Here is an 18,971-nt window from a genome sequence, read left to right on the forward strand (position 1 = left end):
CCGCCTCGTGCGATGCGTGTCACGGCGACGTGAAGGCGGGGAGACGCGGCGGCGGCGGCGGCGGCGGCCGCGGTCGCGGCGGGGCGAGCGCTATTCCAGAAGCGGCATCGCGACGGAGGCAGCGGCGGCGGCTACACCGGTCTGGGCCCCCTCCCTCCTCCGTTCCCCCTCCTCCCCCTTCCCCTCAGCCGTGGTTCCTGAGAAGTCCAAGACTCGGGGTGAGGCGGCGACGGGCTCCAGGTGAGGGTCTCTGGAGTGTGGGCGCCGTTTCCTGGGCGCAGAGGGAGAGTCTGGGGTCGGGGGGAGGTGAGGGCTGTGGGGGCGAGTGTCCCCGGCGCGGGCCGGAGAGCGCGCGTTCGGCTTGCCGGCAACGCGACGGGCGGCCGTGGGGGGCCTGGAGCCGCCCTCCTTGCGACCGCAGTCAGAGGAGCCCGGCGCCCGGCGCCCACCGCCCGCCGCCGCGGCGGGGCGAGCGCGATTCCAGAAGCCGCATCGCGGCGGAGGCAGCGGCGGCGGCTACACCGGGATGGGTCCCCTCCCTCCTCCGTTCCCCCCTCCTCCCCCTTCTGTTCAGCCGTGGTTCCCGAGAAATTCGAGACGCGCGGCGAGGCGGCGACGGGCTCCAGGTGAGGGTCTCTGGAGTGTGGGCGCCGTTTCCTGGGCACCGAGGGAGATCCTGGGGTCGGAAGGAGGTGAGGGCTGAGGGGGCGAGTGTCCCCCGGCGCGGGCCGGAGAGCGCGCGTTCGGCCCGGCCCGCAACTCGATCCCTAAGTCGGACGTGCCGCCCGGCGCGGGGTGCGCGGGGTGCAGTGGTTCGACGGGCGGCCGTGGGGGACCTGGAGCCGCCCTCTTTGCGACTGCCGTCAGAGGAGCCCGGCGCCCACCGCCCACCTCGTCACGCCTGTATTGGTGAAGGGTCGGAGCCCGCCGCCCTCAGCTCTGCTCACCTTCGGGTGCAGTTGCTCCGGCTCACTGTCCGCGGAGAGGATCTGCCCGCCCCTCTTCGTCTCCGTCTGTTCTGTCTCTTATAGGAATTTCTTGGGTGGAGGCTTGGGATGGGCTCTCTAAGCACTACTTTCAGTGACGGGTGGGGAGAGTTCCCTCACCTTTCTCAGGTGGCGTGTCAGGCAGCTTGCTTGGTACCTTGAGTCCTTTTCTCGCAAGCCCCGCTCTGTCAGTGTTCGTTTCTTTTAAAATTACTGATAACAGGGTTATAAATCAGTGTTTAGGGTGCTCGGAGAGATTTTGGATTGGAAACTGATACTCTTTTTCTCCTGGCTTCTTGACCTTGATTTAAAAGTTTGCCTCTGGAATTCTGACAACTTCGTAAAATGGTCCAAAAGTGAATTTTGGTAGATAGGTCTAAATGCCTAATTGGGATTTTATGGGGTACAGTGACTTCGTTGACTTTTTTTATTTCTTTTTTTTTTTAGTAGGATGGTCTTTAAATATTTTGACTCTGGGTTTCTGCGACTTGGTTATTGTCCCCATTTACGTTCCAAAAGCAGACTTTTTAACCACCCCTTCCTCTCACCAAGGGAATCTCTTTACATGCCAAGAAATCTGTCATAACATTTGAAGTTATCGGATCACAAAACTTTTCCAAAGGAAATGTTAAAAATTCCTTCTACCCATAGCTTTATTTTTTGCGGGGAGATTATAAATCTCGTCAGTTCTAATGTTTGAAGTGTCTTCTTATCAAAGGCCACTCTTGTGTCTCCTTAAACGACTCAGGTAATTCCTGAATGTTTTCATCTGTTCTTATAAATTTGTTGTCAGCGTGCTGATTGTGATGATCTGTAACCAAAATTCAGTAAAGATTTCCACACATGCGGCAGCTGCTTGTTGGTGAATTATGAAATTTGGAAAAATTGCAAGTTAAATGTGAGAGGCATATTTCTTTTAACTTCTGATTGTAACTGCCCACCAGTGTACGTTCCTATCTAGACTTTGGTCTGGTTCGCAGATTTCCTTTTTATTTGGCACTAGAAATGAAAGTAGGTTTTCCAGAGCCTTTTAAGAGTTGTTTTTTTTTTTTTCATATCTGTTAGGCTCCTTGTATGAATTTATAAATGAATGGGGTTTACTATCAATAATATCAGTATAGCTGTTGCACTTTTTAATTTTTTTTTTAGTATACATCACATTTCGTTTCCCAAAATGAAAATAATTTTATTCTTTTTTTCATGGATTGACAAATTTTACGGCCTGCAGGCCAAGTCCTGCCAGTTGTCTCTTTTTGTAAATAAAGATGTTATTAGGCCTGGCACGGTGGCACATGCAGGTAATCCCATCACTTTGGGAGGCTGAGGTGGGCATATAACTTGAGGTCAGGAATTTGAGACCAGCCTGGCCAGCATAGTGAAAGCCCATCTTTATTAAAACTATGAAAATTAGCCGGGTGTGGTGGCACATGCCTGTAATCTCAGCTACCCTGGAGGCTGAGGCAGAATGGTTTGAACCCCGGAGGTGGAGGTTGCAGTGAGCAGAGATTGTGCGGTTATCCTCCAGCCTAGGCAACAAGAGGGAAACTCCATCTCAAAATAAAAAAGTAGTTTTTGTTAGAACATAGCTATATGTAGTCGTTTAGGTATTGTCTGTGGTTTCTTTTGTGGTACAGCAGCAGAGTTGATTAGTTGTGCCAGAGACCCATATGGCCTGTAATACCTAAATATTTATTTACAGTGTGGCCCTTAATAGAAAAAGTTTGCCTAGCTTTATTAAAAATGATACATAGGCAATGTTGAAAACTAAAATGAGTCCCTAAGTTGTAAAGGAGAAAGTAAAAATTATCTGCAAGTACACCAGTCAGGGATTGTTTTTGTGTGATTATCTGTATAGAACCTGTTGGTGATTATTTTTCATATAAATGAACTCTGAACTCAACTTGTTAAGTGTTGATTTGTAATTGCTTCTTTTTTTTTTGGTGGGGAGTGCAGAGTTTCGCTCTTGTTGCTTAGGCTGGAGTGCAGTGGGGTGATCTCAGCTCACTGCAACCTGCACCTCCTAGGGTTCAAACGATTCTCCTGACTCAGCCTCCTGAGTAGCTGGGATTACAGGCACTCGCCACCATGCCTGGCTAATTTTTTTCTTCTTCTTCTTTTTTTTTAATTTTTTTATTTTTAGTAGAGACGGAATTTCACCATGTTGTCCAAGCTGGTCTCAAACTCCTGACCTCAGGTGATTCACCCACTTTTGGCCTCCCAAAGTGCTGGGATTACAGCTATGAGCAACGGCTTGGCCGTGTGATCTGCTTTTTAAAAAGGTATGTCATTATTTGTATTTGGTTTTTCTTTTTTCTTTTTTTTTTTTTTTGGTGCTGTGACTCGGATTGTATTTGCTGCATTTGCAGTCTTTCTAGAAAGGGGCTTATGAACCAGGTGTTCCTGATTTGTCTTACCAGTCAAGATTTAAAAAGAAAATTCAGGAATAATGAAATGCTTGGTAATGAAGATGCTGATAGTTAACATTTATTGAACACTTAGCTATGTACTAGACAATTTTCCACTACTTTACATGTATTAAATCATTTAATTGCTGTGGCAGCTCTGTGAGTACATACTGTGATTTCTGTTATACAGGTGAGGAAACTAAGGCAAGCAGAAAAAATAAGTAACTATTGAAGTTTATCAGCTAGCAGATAGATGGTGGAGCTAGGATTTGAATTCATTCAGTCTGATTTGAGAACCCAAATTCTTAACAATATGCTATAGAGCCTCTCCTTACATTATTGCTCAGTGTAGAAAGTTTAGACAGTCCAGAGATATACAGTCATCCCTTGGTGTCTGTAGGGATTGTTTCCAGGACCTTTCATGGATACCGAGATCCACAGATGCTCAAATCTCTGATATAAAATTGCATATTACCTGTGCATCTCCTCCAAATACTTTATATTATTTCTAGTTTACTTATAATACCTAATGCAATGTAAATACTATGTAAAGAGTTGTTATACTGTATGTTTATAGAATAAAGACAGGGAAAAAAGTTTGTACATTCCAAATGCAGATGCAATATTAAAAAAATTTTTTTGGATCCAGGCATGGTCGAATCCACAGACGTAGTTTACATAGGGCTGTGTTGCAGTTTTTTTTTTTTTTAGGATTTCACTCTGTAGTTGAGGCTGGAGTGCACTGGTGCCATCATGGCTCTGCAGCCTCGACCTCCCAGGCTCAGGCGATCCTCCCGCCTTAGCCTCTCAAAAGTGTTGAGATTATAGGCATGAGCCATTGCACTTGGCGGAGAGTTGTTTTTCTAAAAAAATGGGATCAAACCCCATGGTGACTTGTGCCTGTAGTCCCAGCTACTTGGGAGGTTGAGGTGGGAGGACTGCTTAAGGCCAGGAGTTTGAGACCAGTCTGGGCCACATAGCATGACTCTTTGTCTCTTAAAAAAAAAAAAAAAAAAAAAGTTGGCTGGGTGTGGTGGCGCATGCCTGTAATCTCTGCACTTTGGGAGGCCAAGGCAAGTGGATCACCGAGGTCAGGAGTTCGAGGCCAGCCTGGCCAATATGATGAAACTCTGTTTCTACTAAAAATACAGAAAAAATAGTGGGGCTTAGTAGCGCATGCCGGTATAATCCCAGCTACTTAGGCTGAGGCAGGAGAATCGTTTGAATTGCTTGAACCTGGGAGGCGGAGGTTGGAGTGAGCTGAGATCACATCACTGCCCTCCAGCCTGGGCAACAAGAGCAAAACTCCGTCTCAAAAAAAAATGACCAAACCAGTCATTGAGCAGTGTGCTTTTTGGTGGTTTTCAAGCTACAGTGCTTTTGGACTTTTTAATGTAAACGTTCTTGATTTACTAATTTTCAGATTAATGACAAATTTTTTTTTTTTTGGGGGGGGAATGGAAGAGTGGCTTGAATATTACTTTTTCTCTCTTTCTCTTTTTTCTTTTTCTCCCTCCCTCCCTCCCTTCCTTCCTTCTTTCCCTCCCTCCCTTCCTTCTTTTCCCTCCTTCCTTCCTTCCCTCCCTCCCTCCCTCCCTCCCTTTCTTCCTTTCTTCCTTCTTTTCCTTCCCTTCTTTCCTTATTGCATAGTGACAGCAGCTTTTTCCTAAAGGAATGCTTATTTTTTGACTGGACATTTTGGCTATACCTAATCGTCAAAATTCTTTTTTTTCTTTATCTCTGGATTTGGAAAATGGATTCACTTTGGTTTTCTTCCTCATGAATTCTTTTTGGTTTGTCCAGCCATAATCATGTCTCTTTGTCAGACTTTGGTTTTTCTGAAGATCCTCAATGCTTCAAAAAATTACTTGCTCCTTATCACTATCTATTTCAATACATTTCCTCTTGAGCTTTCCGTGGGGGCAGCTCTGAATTTTTTTCTTAGTTGAGCTATGTAGATTTTCTATAAGTCATCCATTAGCTTTGGCTTTCCACTCCTCCATAGGTGCCTTTCAGCTTCTTGGAGATCTCTTGCAGTTTCTACTCATCAACAGATTCACCAGCAGCACCCTCCTCCTCACTGAGACTGGTGCTTCCCCGCCCATCTTTATCATTTTTATCCTTTTCTTTTTCTTCTTTCTTTTTTATTTTAATTTTTTTAGACAGGGTCTTACTCTGTTGCCCAGGCTGGAGTATAGTGGTATAGCTCACTGCAACCTCTGCTTCCTGGGCTCAAGTGATCCTCCCACTTCAGCTTTCTAAGTAGTTGGGATTATAGGCATGCACCACTATGCCTGGCCAACATTTGTATTTTTTTGTAGAAATGGGTTTTTGCCAAGTTGTCCAGGCTGGTCTTGAACTTCTGGCCTCAAGCGGTCCTTCTCCCTCAGCCTCTTGAATAGCTGGATTTAACAGGCAGGAGCCATTGTGCCTGGCCATATTCTTACACTCTTGATTTTATTGGGGTCTCTGTCAGCTTACCCTGAAATTTATTCTGTATCATGTGAGGATTTGGAAGAACTGAATCACAGTTGTAATAGACATCGTCATATTCTTATCCTTGTGTGTTTTCAACTGGGACAGGTCTTAAGGAAGGTCTTCTATCATGGCTAGGGGACATTAAGTATTATCTCCTTTTTTTTTTTTTTTTTTTTTTTAGATGGAGTCTCACTCTGTCACCCAGGCTGCAGTGCAGTGGCGCCATCTGTCAGCCTCCCAAGTAGCTGGGACTACAGTAACATGCCATCACGCCCAGCTAATTTTCATATTTTCTTTTTTTAGTGGAGACGAGGTTTCACCATCTTGGCCAGGCTGGTCTTGAACTCCTGACCTTGTGATCCACCCGCCTCGGCCTCCCAAAGTGCTAGGATTACAGGCATGAGCCACCATGCCCGGTTGAGCTATTACCTCTTTTATAGTATTGATTCGGATTGTCATGTCTTCCCCAAAGTTCTTGTCCATAATGGTTGGTCACAGTCATGAGCAGTAACTGAATGATCTCTGGGACTAACAGGTCATGAAATGCGTGTTCAGCAAACAGAATGATTTTCTGTTACTTCTCTGTGGTGCCACAGCAGAAACTTTTGCCCAAAGGCATAGAAGTTAGAAGGCTTATAAATTCCTACCAATCTGGAGATAACACTTATGAGCATCATGTTACTTCAAACCTCTCCTTAGCTATGTGCTTCAGGAGGGTTTTGGTAAAACTTTGGGGATTATAAATAAGGCTAATAGCTTAAAAATTACATACCTTGAGTTTTTTCTTCTTTTGTTTCTTGGGCACTTTTCCTAACCTTTTCAATGTTTTGTGTTTGGAGCCACTCTTCCGAGTGACACACTACACTAGTAGGCCTCTTGTCACTTTATCCTCAGATTTTGAGTCTGTCCTATTTGTTTCTCTTTATCATCTTATCCTAGGAAGAATGTCAAGGCAGCAACTGGTATCTTGAAACATGCAGTTGTGATGACATTGACAGTTTTGGCAACAGTCCAGATGTTTCTTGTGGAGTTCAGTCATCATATCCAAAGATATCTTGGCTGCAATTACATTGCCATCTCTTAATATGCTGTATATGAAATTCTGCAGTACTATATCCACTTTATTCACAGTTAATATTCTTGCTATCAGTCATAACATGAGGATGTAAAGTCTCCCAAGCTTATGGCAATTTGGAAGTTCAAAGAAGAGTTCTAGCAAACTTGATGGATTGATGTGATACTTATTTTTCAGGAAGATCAAAGCTTTGCAAAATGTTATTAGATGATCTTGATTCAAGACAGTATAATTGTAGGAAAGTAGATCTTTTAGCTCTTGGGGAACGTTCTGGGTAACAGTGACCAATCTGTGCCATAAATATCACCAGTTCTTCCAGTTCTTTTCCGGGTTTATTTGGTTTTAATTCGAGAACCTCCACGTGTGATTTGTAGTGCATGTAGTACTGCTGTAGGAACCCTTTAATGTCAGCCAGTGGATCTACTTTATTAGATTCTACAGCTGCTGTTACTGGGCAGCTAGTTTCTGCAGGACATGTTGGCTGTAGACTGGATCCACAGTGAGTAGTTCCCATACCACTGACCCTTGCAAACGCATCTCAGCGGTGTTGAGGAGTTGTATTTCTGGATGTGACCAGAAACAGCACTTGGGAGCTCAGCAGGTGGTGCTGTCTTGGCTGATTGTGTGTGTGTGTTTGGGGTGTGTGTATTTTATTTTACTTTATTTCTGAAACAGGGTCTTGCTTTTTCACCCAGGCTGGAGTGTCATGGCACAGTCTCAGCTCACTACAGTCTTGAACTCAAGGAGTCCTCCCACCTCAGACTCCCACATAGCTGGGACTACAGTTGCACACCACCACGCCAGGCTAATTTTTGCATTTTTTTTTTTTTTTTTTTTTTTTGAGGTGGAGTTTTTGCTCTTGTTGCCCAGGCTGGAGTGCAATGGTGCAATCTTGGCTCACCGCAACCTCTGCCTCCTGGGTTTAAGCGATTCTCTTGCCTCAGCCACCCGAGTAGCTGGGATTACAAGCATGTGCCACCATGCCCGGCTAATTTTTTGTATTTTTAGTAGAGACAGGGTTTCACCATGTTGGCCAGGATGGTCTGAATCTCTTGACCTCGTGATCCACCCACCTCGGCCTCCCAAAGTGCTGGGATTACAGGCGTGAGTCACCATGCCCGGCAATTTTTGCATTTTTAATAGAGACAGGATTTCACTGTATTGCCCAGGCTGGTCTTGCACTCCTGCACTCAAGTGATTCTCCTTGCCTTGGCTTCTCAAAGTGCTAGGATTACAGGCATGAGCCACCATGCCAGGCCCTGTGTGTATGTTTTTAAAATTAATATTTGTGGCTTACTTTATATCTACATCTACTCTGTTCTTTTTAGTAGTTCTCTAGTGTATTAGTAAATTGATATGCTGTAACTTAATAGTGCTCTTATTGCTGGATATTTAGATTATATAAATAGATAGTAAATTGTCCATACACTTTATCTATATTTATTGCAAGTTAATTCCCCTTTAGTAATTTTGTAATAGTTGAAGAAAATACGTTTTTCATTTTGATGTATATCATCAGACTGCCATCCAGAAAGGTCACAGCAATGTAAACTCTCACCCAAAATGTCGATGGGGTCTAGCTTCTCCATGTCATTACAAACTCAAAAAAAAAAAAGATCTTCGTTTATCTGATAGGAGGTTAAACATTTCCAGTATATTCTATCTAACTGGGAGATGTGTTTTGTTTCAATAGCATTCTTCTGAGGTTGATTTATGATTACTTCCGGTGGAGCATGCGTTCTGTTCCTGGTACTCCCTTAGGTGGAGCTGCTCCACCTATTTACATTCTCTCACTGGCTCTTGAAAGCATACAGTTTTGCTATCACTGATCAAAAAGAATCTGGGTGCACGTCTGATAGATGATATATTTCTTGAGGGTAAGGAACATATAACTTTCTTCATGTCTGCTGGCAGGTCTGGTATATAGCAGGTGGTGAGTAAATAGTCCTTTAAAAACTTAAATTGGTTCATGTTCTTTTGGGCTTACTGCTGAGTGAAGTGCTTTAATTTTGTTAAAAATAATCTTTTCAAACTGTGAAACATAAACTTGAAAAACTGCAGTATAGGCCAGGAGTGGTTGCTCACGCCTGTAATCCCATCACTTTGGGAGGCCAAGGTGGGCGAATAAACTGAGGTCGAGAGTTCAAGACCAGCCAACCAACATGGAGAAACCCTGTCTCTACTAAAAATACAAAAATTAGCTGAGCGTGATGGTGTATGCTTGTAATCCCAGCTACTCAGGAGGCTGAGGCAGGAGAATCGCTTGAACCTAGGAGGTGGAGGTTGCGATGAGCTCTGATCGTGCCACTGCACTCCAGCCTGGGCAACAAGAGCAAAACTCCATCTCGGAAAAAAAAGAAAAACTGCAGTATAAAATTGTCACTTTGGCGTATGTCTGTCTCATTTCTAAAATGAATTAAATAGGAATAGTTGATATCTTAGGCCCTTTTAGGAAATAATTAGCGTATTTTACAAGTACATTTGGTATTTAGAAATTGGAAGTTGAGGAATTTGTTAAATAGGGGATTTGTTTCACATTACTTCTGGTTTTCAGTTTTCTCGATTGGAGTATATCATGTGTTAGAAGGGGATATATGTTGGCTAATATTATAGATTGGCTTAATTAGACATCTTAAGTGTCCAGACAGAAGGAAAAGGGAAGCTGAATTCTGAGAATTGCCAGATTATCTTCAGGCATGGGAAAAATACCTGTAGGAAAGGACACTTTAAGTTTTTTAATGGAAGACTACAACAAAATGGTATTTTCTTTATAACTGACTGATGGTGTTACATATTCTTATTGGATTTATTGAATATAAGAATATTCCTTTTTTTTTTTGTATTTTTGAGAGAGAGTTTCGCTCTTGTTACCCAGGCTGGAGTGCAATGGAGTGAACTCGGCTCATTGCAACCTCCGCCTCCTGGGTTCAAGCAGTTCTCCTGCCTCAGCCTCCTGAGTAGCTGAGACTACAGGCGTGCGCCACCGTGCCCAGCTAATTTTTATATTTTTAGTAGAGACAGGGCTTCACTATGTTGACCAGGATGTTCTCTATCTCTTGACCTCGTGATCCACCCGTCTCACCCTCCCAAAAAGTGCTGGGATTATAGGCGTGAGTCACTGTGCCTGACCAAGAATATTCTTATTTCCATAATATGTATGTATAGAAAACAAAACATGCAAAATGTATGGTTTTAAAGGGACAAAATTAGTTAGCTTATTACACTTTGGCCTTTCTTTTGGATGTTTGTTGTTAGTATATCAGCTAATTATTTTTTATTGGTTGCATATTCATTTTAATCTTGTATGTTTTGAATTTTAGTTTAGTGAACAAGTGTGCCTAGTTGTATCCATATACCCATTGCTTTGGTTAAGGAGGAAGTCTATGTGGTGAGGGATACATTATGAAAACTTTTGCAGAATGGAACAGAAGGTTGACTGTTTTCTTGAAATTTATTTTATCCTAGTTCTTCCAGAAAGGATTTCTGGTAACTTAAAATAAACAATCTGGAAGTGTAATAAAATATGTGTAAAAAGAAGTAATCAAGGAAAGGACAAAGCATATATTCTTTTCCCAAGTGGCAGCATAATTCAATGACTAAGAATAAAAATTGGGTTTGAATTTGCTTGGCAATGAGGGTAAAAATGGAAATATGGTAAAATATATAGCACTAAACTAGAAGAAAGAACAAGACCAGTTTTTGAGGGGTAAAATCCTCTCTTGACAGATTTTAAGAAACTGTTTAAATTGGACATTATATAAAAGCTGTTTTGTTGTTGTTGTTAGTGGTCCTACATTAAAAACAAAGGTAAGGGGTAAGCATTAAGATTTCAAGCCAATGAAATGTATTTTGCGTGGGAGTTGATTTCAATTTAGGTTGCAAATGTGTGTTTTATTTGGTCAATAAAGGTTTTTTTTTTCCTTAAAATATTTCAAACATACATGAGACTACAGAGACCAATATAATTAACATTCATATATAAACCATATAGCTGTAGCACATCTTAGCATGTTCTGATATTTCTCATTTTTTTTTAAGGAAAAAAATATATACAGCTGAAGCAACTGCTTGGATTTCAGTTTACTTTCTTCTAAGAAGTTAACTATTATCCTAAGTATGGCGTTGATTTTTTTTTTTTTTTTTTTCAAGACAGGGTCTTACTCTGTCACCAAGCCTAGAGTACAGTGACATGATCGTGGGTCACTGCAGCCCATCTCCTTTGCTCAAGCTGTCTTCCCACTTCAGCTTCCCAAGTAGCTGGGAATACTGGTGTACACCACTGTGCCTGGCTAATAACTGTATTTTTTTTAGAGATTGGGTTTTGCCTGTTGCCCAGGCTGGTCTCCTGTACTCAAGCAGTCTGCGCACCTTGGCCTCCCAAAAATGCAGGGATTACAGGTGTGAGCCACTGCTTCTGGCCTGATCACTTTTAATGCATGTTTTATATAATTTCTACATAGGTATATGTTCATAAATTGTAGTATTGCTTTGCATATTTTCAGATTTTATGTAAATGATATATTCTGCCTATTCTATAACTTACCTTTCATGAAATTTTTTTGATTTATATGAAACTGCTGATATATTACCATTTTTGACCTACAAAAATGACAGTTTCATATGGCCCACCTAATGAATAGTCATTACTTTTATCTGCTGTAAAATTATATTCTATTATATGAATATAGCCAGATTAAAGTTATTTATTCTTATGTTGATAGGCATTTAGATTGTTTCTAGGTTTTCATGTATTAAAAACAATGTTACATTGAACATTTCCTGATTAGGAATCCTTGTGTTTACATTTAAGATCTTTGGCAAGTTTTTAAAACTTCAAATTGTGGTTGGACGTGGTGGCTTGTACCTGTAATAGCAGTACTTTGGGAGGCTGAGGTGGGTGGATCACCTGAGGTCAGGAGTTTGAGACAAGCCTGACCAGCATGGTGAAACCCCATCTCTACTAAAAATACAAAAATTAGCTGGGTGTGGTGGCAGGTGCCTGTAATCCCAGCTACTCGGGAGGTTGAGGCAGGAGAATCGCTTGAACCTGGAAGGTAGAGGTTTCAGTGAGCTGAGATCACGCCGTTGCACTCCAGTCTCGGCAACAAGAGCGAAACTTCATCTTAAAAAACAAATGAAGAAACAAAAAAACTGCATGTTGTAACTTCCTAATGAATTGTGAAATCAATTTAGGAATTAGATAGAAAAGTATTGGGTTGTATTGCAAATAATGAGGACAAAATGTTTTGTGAAATTTTTATTTCTATGTGTATATATATGTGGTTTTTAAGTTTGAAATGAAGCCCTTTGTGGTGAATTACCCAGAAGTGCAATTAGCAGGCTGAAGATTTTGGAGGTTATGGAATTATTTTAGCTGTGTTGGTATTGTCAGATTTGCTGTCACTTTGCATATTAGCACTGGAATATGAGAATTTGCTGTATTCAGATTGTTACGATTCATGGCATTGTGAGATTTTTTTACTTGTTTGTAAATCAGATGATTTTGAAATGGTAACATGTTTTTAAATTTATTTTTTGATTATGGTGTCGAGTATGTTTTCAAATGTTAGATGACTGTTCAAGTGTTCGTTTCTTGAATTGGCTGTTCTTTTCCTTCCACAGCCATTTGGATGGTCTTTCTAAATTGATTTTAGAAAGTTTTAAATTCATTACATACTCTGATTATGTTTGTTAAGTTAATATTCTCAGTCTGTTTGACTTCTTTCTTTTTTTTTTTTTTTTTGAGACGGAGTTTTGCTCTTGTTGCCCAGGCTGGATGCTATGGCGCGATCTCGGCTCACCACAACCTCCGCCTCCTGGGTTCAGGCAATTCTCCTGCCTCAGCCTCCTGAGTAGCTGGGATTACAGACACGTGCCACCGTGCCCAGCTAATTTTTTGTATTTTTAGTAGAGACGGGATTTCACAATGTTGACCAGGATGGTATCGTTCTCTTGACCTCGTGATCCACCCACCTCGGCCTCCCAAAGTGCTGGGATTACAGGTGTGAGCCACTGCGCCCGGCCCTGGCTTATCTCTTAACTTTTTATATGGTTTGTGTTTTTAACGATTATTGTAAAACATATTACCATTTTCTTTGTGTTTAATTTAAGAACTCTGGTTCTCCTCATGTACATTGATAAATTTGTTACTCCATTTCTTCAGTTGATCTCCCTTTTGTGAGTTGGGTTTTCAGTGAATCATTAGAGAGCAAAGGGGACATTTTCCTGTGACTTCTACACAGGTATTCAAAAGTAAGCCTTCTGTGAATTGTCTTCTAAATGTTTATTAAAAACTCTTAGGAACTCTGCTTGACTAGTGAAAAAAGTTAAAACAATCTAAATGTTAAAAATTTATTATAGTGTTTAGACTTCAGAATTGTTTTGTAGACATTAAGAGAATAAGCTAGAGCTATACATTGTGATGTGAAAATGCCTACTGTGTACTAGTTAAAAAAAAAGGTATATTGCAGAGAAAATACACACAGTATAATCTTACGATACAAAATTTTGTCAGGCACATAATGTATATGGTATATACAGTCTATATATGGATATAGAAAGGTCTGAAAAAATATATAATGAATGTTAACAATAGTTCACTGGAGTGGTATGTGTGTTTGCATTGCTTTATTTTTTTTCGATACACATTTAAACAAAAATAAAAAATAATTTAAAAGAAATCTGTCCAGGCATGATGACTCATGGCTGTAATCTCAGTACTTTGAGAGGGTGAGGTAGGAAGTTTGCTTGAGCCCAAGAGTTTGAGAACAACCTGGGCAACAGAGTGAGACCTGTCTTTACAAAAAAATTAAAAAAATAAGCCAAGTGTGGTAGTGTGTGCTAGAGACTGAAGTGGGAGGATTGCTTGAGCCTGGGAGGTCAAGGCCGCAGAGAGCCGTGATTGAGACATTGCACTCCAGCCTGGCTGACAGAGCAAGACTCGTCTCCTAAATTAATAAATGGGAGAATCTTAATAATCTTTGGAGTGTGGTTTGTTTTTTTTTTTCTTTTGAAACAGGGCTGAAGTGATCCTACCACCTCAGCCTCTCTAGTAGCTAAGACTAGAGGCAATTGCCTCCACACCTGGTTGATTTAATATAATTTAATTTTGTAGAGACAGGATCTCAGTATGTTGCCCAGAGTGGTCACAAACTCCTGGCCTCAGGTGATCCTTCTGCCTCAGCCTTCCAAATCGCTAGGATTACAGATGTGAGCCACTATGGCCCCCTCCCCATTTTTTTAAGTTTTAGAAGTTTTTTTTTATATTTGGGAGTTTGATATTTTTATATTTAAAAGTTTTTTAAAATATTGGATTCTACTTGGAAATGTTTTGGTTTTTTTTGGTGTGTTGGTCACACACCAAAAGGGTGATCCCTGTGAAGCAGGGATCAAATTTAATTTTGTTGAATGCATACGCAGTAATGATACTACTGTTAACAGTTCAGTGTTTTGAATTTTTGAATTATACTTTTTCATACCAGCTCATGGTTTCTTGTTAAGAACAATTATAGTCTTTTTGTCCCTCACTAGGCTGCTTCATGTGTTCAAGTTTGTGACCTCTGTAACCAGAGTGATATGTTGGTGAATTACTTGATCCAGAAATAGAACCTAGAAGAGTAGATAAATACAGAGTATATTTTGTAGGTCTCACTGAAATGTCATTTTTCTTACTATTTAAATAGAAGTTAGATTGTACTTTCTTTCACTTAAAAAAGAAATTGGATTGAACAGACCAACAGCCGATATCATACTGAATGGGCAAAAACTGGAAGCATTCCCTTTGAAATCAGGCACTAGACAGGGATGCCCTCTCTCACCACTCCTATTCAATATAGTACTGGAAGTTCTAGACAGAGCAATCAGGCAAGAAAAAGAAATAAAGGGTATTCAAATAGGAAAGGAGGAAGCCAAATTGTCTCTATTTGCAGACGACATGATTGTATATCTAGAAGACCCAGTTGTCTTAGCCGAAAATCTCCTGAAACTGATAAGCAACTTCAGCAAAGTCTCAGGATACAAAATCAATGTGCAGAAATCACAATCATTCCTATACACCAATAACAGACTGAAAGAGAGCCAAATCAAGAACGAACTGTCATTCACAATTGCTACAAAGAGAATAAAATAGGAATACAACTAACAGGTAACGTAAAGGACCTCTTCAAGGAGAACTACAAACCACTGCTCAACAAAATAAGAGAGGACACAAACAGATGAAGAATGGTTAGGAAGAATCAATATTGTGAAAATGGCCATACTGCCCAAAGTAATTTACAGATTCAACGCTATCCCCATCAAGCTACCAATGACCTTCTTCAGAGAACTGGAAAAAAACACCTTAAACTTCCTATGGAACCAAAAGAGAACTCGCATAGCCAAGTCAATTCTAAGCAAAAAGAACACAGCAGGAGGCATCACACTACCGGACTTCAAGCTATACTACAAGACTACAATAATCAAAACAGCATGGTACTGGTACCAAAACAGAGATAGAGACCAATGGAACAGAACAGAGGCCTCGGAGGCAACACAACATATCTACAACCATCCAATCTTTGACAAACCTGACAAAAACAAGCAATGGGGAAAGGATGCCCTGTTTAATAAATGGTGTTAGGAAAACTGGCTAGACATGTGCAGAAAGCAGAAACTGGACCCCTTCCTGACACCTTCCACTAAAATTAACTCCAGATGGATTAAAGACTTAAACATAAGACCTGGCAGCATAAAAACCCTAGAAGAAAATCTAGGCAAAACCATTCAGGACATAGGAGTAGGCAAGGACTTCATGAACAAAACACCAAAAGCATTGGCAACAAAAGCCAAAATAGAAAAATGGGACCTAATCAACCTCCACAGCTTCTGCACGGCAAAAGAAACAGTCATTAGAGTGAATCGGCAACCAACAGAATGGGAAAAAATTGTTGCAGTTTACCCATCTGACAAAGGGCTGATATCCAGGATTTACAAAGAACTAAAACAGATTTACAAGAAAAAAAACAAGCCCATTCAAAAAAGGGCAAAGGATATGAACAGACACTTTACAAAAGAAGACATACATGAGGCCAACAAACATGCAAATATGCTCATCATCACTGGTCATTAGAGAAATGCAAATCAAAACTACATTGAGATACCATATCATGCCAGTTAGAATGGCGATCATTAAAAAATCTGGAGACAACAGATGCTGAAGAGGATGTGGAGAAATAGGAACACTTTTACACTGCTGCTGGGAGTGTAAATTAATTCAACCATTGTGGAAGACAGTGTGGCGATTCCTCAAGGACCAAAAAATAGAAATTGCATTTGACCTATCAAACCCATTACTGAGTATGTATCCAGAGAATTATAAATCGTTCTACTATAAGGACACATGCACTCAAATGTTCATTGAAGCACTGTTTACAATAGCAAAGACCTGGAACCAACCCAAATGCCCATCAATAATAGACTGGACAGGGAAAATGTGGCACATATACACCATAGAATATTACGCAGCCATCAAAAACGATGAGTTCGTGTCCTTTGTAGGGACATGGATAAACCTGGAGAACATCATTCTCAGCAAACTGACACAAGAACAGAAAATGAAATACCACATGTTCTCACTCACAGGTGGGTGTTGAACAGTGAGAACACATGGACACAGGGAGGGGAGCACTACACACTGGGGTCTGGTGGAGGTAATAGGGGAGGGACAGTGGAAGGTGGGGAGTTGGAGAGAGATGGCATGGGGAGAAATGCCAGATACAGGTGAAGGGGAGGAAGGCAGCAAATCACACTGCCATGTTTGTACCTATGCAACTATCTTGCATGTTCTTCACACGTACCCCAAAACCTAAAATGCAAAAACAAAACAACTATATAGAGAAATAGATGAATTCACTATTATGGTTGAACACTGAAAAAAAAAAATCTCCATTCACTTGGATTAATTCTTCAGCCTTTCTTCGTTTTTCATGACCTTGACATTTTGGGGAAGTACAGACCAATTATTTTGTGTAATGTTCCTAATCCTCATCAAGATCACTTTTCTGTTCTTTCCTCCTGATGACATCCAGGTTATATGTTTGGACAGGAGTACCAAAGAAGTGATGTGTATCATATCAGAAGGTATTCGATGCCGAATTGTTCCATGTTGGGGATGTTAAAGAGTGATGTGTATCATATCAGAAGGTACTCGATGCCGAATTGTTCCATGTTGGGGATGTTAAAGAGTGATGTGTATCATATCAGAAGGTACTCGATGCCGAATTGTTCCATGTTGGGGATGTTAAAGAGTGATGTGTATCGGATCAGAAGGTACTCGATGCCGAATTGTTCCATGTTGGGGATGTTAAAGAGTGATGTGTATCATATCAGAAGGTACTCGATGCCGAATTGTTTTATGTTGGGGATGTTAAAGAGTGATGTGTATCATATCAGAAGGTACTCGATGCCGAATTGTTCCATGTTGGGGATGTTAAAGAGTGATGTGTATCGGATCAGAAGGTACTCGATGCCGAATTGTTTTATGTTGGGGATGTTAAAGAGTGATGTGTATCATATCAGAAGGTACTCGATGCCGAATTGTTTTATGTTGGGGATGTTAAAGAGTGATGTGTATCATATCAGAAGGTACTCGATGCCGAATTGTTCCATGTTGGGGATGTTAAAGAGTGATGTGTATCATATCAGAAGGTACTCGATGCCGAATTGTTTTATGTTGGGGATGTTAAAGAGTGATGTGTATCATATCAGAAGGTACTCGATGCCGAATTGTTCCATGTTGGGGATGTTAAAGAGTGATGTGTATCATATCAGAAGGTACTCGATGCCGAATTGTTTTATGTTGGGGATGTTAAAGAGTGATGTGTATCATATCAGAAGGTACTCGATGCCGAATTGTTCCATGTTGGGGATGTTGAAGAGTGATGTGTATCATATCAGAAGGTACTTGATGCCGAATTGTTCCATGTTGGGGATGTTGAAGAGTGATGTGTATCATATCAGAAGGTACTTGATGCTGAATTGTTCCATGTTGAGGATGTTAATTTTGATCATTTAGTTAAGGGAGAGTCTGCCAGGACTCTCCACTGTAAAGCTACTCTTTTTTTTTTGTAACTAATAAGTGGAAAGACGTTTTGAGACCATAGATATCCTGGTCCTCATCAAACTTTCCCCATTCATTTTAGCATTTATTGATGATTTTGCCTGAATCAATAATAATTGATTTTGCAAATAGTATTTAATAAGTTAATGTTTGCAAAATGGTGATTTTTGAATTCCATCATTCCTTCTGCATTTATTTGTTGGTATTTTACTATGAAGAAATGCTTTTCCTTCTATTGATGGATTAATTATTAATTTATTTATGCCAGTTTGGACTCATAGATTCTTCTTTTATCCAACTGGGATACAGTCCTTTACTACCATTATTTATTTTGATGTTTAAATTGTTCCAGATGTGGCTTGCGGGATCCTCTTCAAGCTGGTTTTCCTGTCCTTTCATGCCACCATCCTTTTTTGCACACTCCCTTATTCTGTGATGTAACAAGATGCTGCAGGCTCAATTTGTACTTTTCCTATCCCAGCCCTGAAACCAGAGAGCCTGCAAGGAACCCTGTTTCTTTTTATTTGTCAATGGTATTTAGAAACTGGGGCGGGCGGGGGGGGGAAGAAATTAGATTGAAGACAGTTTGAGGATATACATTAATGAGGAAACAGATTGCTGTTTTTTTGCACTGCTGGCTACAGACCTTGGAAGCTAGAGAAGCAGGTGGTTGATTGATTGATATCTTGTTCTAAAACTTGAGCATGCTTAGCTGGATATATTTAGTCATCCAGCTATTATCACATATGTATTCTAACATTTGAGACTTTTTTTTGCCAGGCTGGAGTGCGGTGGTGTGATCTTGGCTCACTGCAACCTCCGCCTCCTGGGTTCAAGTGATTCTCCTCCCTCAGCCTCCCAAGTAGTTGGGACTACAGGCGTGTGTGACCATGCCCAGCTAATTTTTGTATTTTTAGTAGAGACAGGGCTTC

At 40.8% G+C, this 18,971-nt stretch overlaps 1 protein-coding gene across 7 annotated transcripts in view; it reads left to right on the plus strand.

Annotated features, from left to right (window-relative positions):
• The first annotated feature begins 45 nt into the window (after window positions 1-45).
• Window positions 46-18,971, plus strand: part of ADIPOR2 (adiponectin receptor 2) — a 90,884-nt gene continuing 71,958 nt past the window's right edge. For 3 of the 7 annotated variants that reach the window (XM_078338434.1, XM_035255439.3, XM_035255441.3), the window contains exon 1: window positions 46-240. The gene's annotated coding sequence lies outside the window, so the exon portion shown is untranslated. Of the gene's footprint in view, window positions 241-3,126; window positions 3,266-18,971 lie in introns of all 7 variants that reach the window. The other 4 variants (XM_078338435.1, XM_054239185.2, XM_078338436.1 and 1 more) reach the window with 2 other exon arrangements.

Source organism: Callithrix jacchus, chromosome 9, assembly GCF_049354715.1.
Source record: "Callithrix jacchus isolate 240 chromosome 9, calJac240_pri, whole genome shotgun sequence".
Lineage (NCBI taxonomy): Eukaryota > Metazoa > Chordata > Mammalia > Primates > Cebidae > Callithrix > Callithrix jacchus.